This window comes from Lactuca virosa, chromosome 9, assembly GCF_052849685.1.
Source record: "Lactuca virosa cultivar CGN04683 chromosome 9, Lactuca_virosa_CGN04683_v6, whole genome shotgun sequence".
NCBI classification, from domain to species: domain Eukaryota; kingdom Viridiplantae; phylum Streptophyta; class Magnoliopsida; order Asterales; family Asteraceae; genus Lactuca; species Lactuca virosa.
Window position 1 is genome coordinate 217460785 of NC_136434.1, and position 1965 is coordinate 217462749.

A 1965-nucleotide genomic window follows, 5' to 3' on the forward strand; every position below is an offset into this window, starting at 1 on the left:
TATCTCGTTTCACGTTGTGACTCTTCTAAAGTAGAATGCCATCACTGCTCATTTACGTAACTCATTTTATCGTTCTCGGTCACGTCGTGACATCTTTGTTGTCATGTCGTGAAGCCTGATCTTCACATTTTTCTCACTCAAATGTTTTACAAATCATAAGGCTACACTATGTAAACTTTTTACACATTAATATTCGTTTTAAGCAAATAAAAGATAATATTTATCTCTACCTAAACATAATCATAGATCAAGTCAAAATTCATAAAAATAGGTATTACAACCGACCAGGATTCTTTCGCGTCCATGCCGTCTACATTCCAACCGGGTCTCCACATGTAACGCCCGTAGATCTGAGCTAGTCAATTTAAGGACAATGAGCGTCAAAAATGACTTTTTGAGGAAAGATTATTTAGAAGGAGTAATCTTAACTAAGTTGTAGTTTATGTTACGAGGTTTCCGAATATATAAAGAATGCTGAAATCCGAGTTATAACGAAGAAGTTATGACCTGTCGAAGTTTCGCGACAGAACCGGCACGACGCTGAATGACGTAAAAAGTGAATTTACGTTAGAGCGATATTTAGCCTTAGAGATCTAAACGAAAGTCATAATTTTCGTTAAACCGAGAGCGTACATAAAAAGAACGCCCAAATCTGACCTCGTACAAGGAAGTTATGATTTTTCGAAGTTTCGGCTTAGCAGTGTACAACCCGGAATTCGAATATTAGATCGAGCGGTTTTTAGCCGACACAACCTAAATGAGAATCGAAGATCTCGTTAATAGTAGCGTAACGATAAAAAGACAGATGAAAACGGAGTTCAGATGAAGGAGTTATGAATTTCGAACGGAGTTTTCCTGAACCGGCCTGCTAAAAATAATATATTATTAATATATTAAAAATAAATTCAAAATTAGCCAACGGAGTCTAAACGAGAGTTGTAGAGCATAATCTCACCTACGCGTTCATATAAAGAACGTCGAAAACGGAGCTCGGATACGAAAGATATGAATTTCTAAAGTTCGGGGCACGAAACCCTAGCCTGTGTCAGGGCTCACGACGTGAGCACAGTGCTCACGACGTGAGCACAATGCTCACGACGTGAGCACTCAAAATTGACCATTCTGAGCCTGCAGACACAACTTGCGATGACGCACCGAGTGATGATCGAGCTCACGACGTGAGCACTTGATTCTCACGACGTGAGAACTGAAAAATAGCCCTATAAATAGAAATCGAGGGTCAGCCGAATTTGGTTGCTCTATCTCTTCTCTCTCACTCCCGATACCCTCTCTAGCTGTCTCGGAGTACCCTCGAAGCCTCGGTGTCATCCCGAGACCCGAAACGAGTCCCGAAGCCTCGAAGATCCCGAGAAGAAGAGAGTTTCCGAGCCGAAGCTCTGCCTGCGAGAAGCCCGGTGTTTGGAGATATTTCATTTTCACCGAAGAATACTATTTGAAGAGCCGTAGTGCTGTCCGATCATCTTCCGATCAAGTGAGTGTATAGTTACTTTCTTCTAACACATAAATATGAAGTATTAGCTGTGAAATACGTGCTATGTGTTATATATTGTTTGTCTATTTGAGATGGGCGTGGAATTGATGTTTTATACAGGTGTTAAATGATTTAAACTGTGTAAGTATTTATATCTACGAAAATGTTGGGTAGAACATGGGTAGATGGGATAGTTGGTGACTATGGGGTTAGCGCCTATTGAGTAAGCCTTGGTGACGATGCGACTTCGTGCCTATTTGATAAGCCTTGGTGACGATGCGACTTCGTGCCTATTTGATAAACCTTGGTGACGATGTGACTTCGTGCCTGTTGAGTAAACCTTGGTGACGATGTGACTTCGTGCCTATTGAGTAAACCTTGGTGACTATGGAGTTAGCACCTGATAACTATGGATTTAGTATCTGATAGATAAACTTTGGCAGCAATGGACTTCGTGCCAATCCCTTAGATCA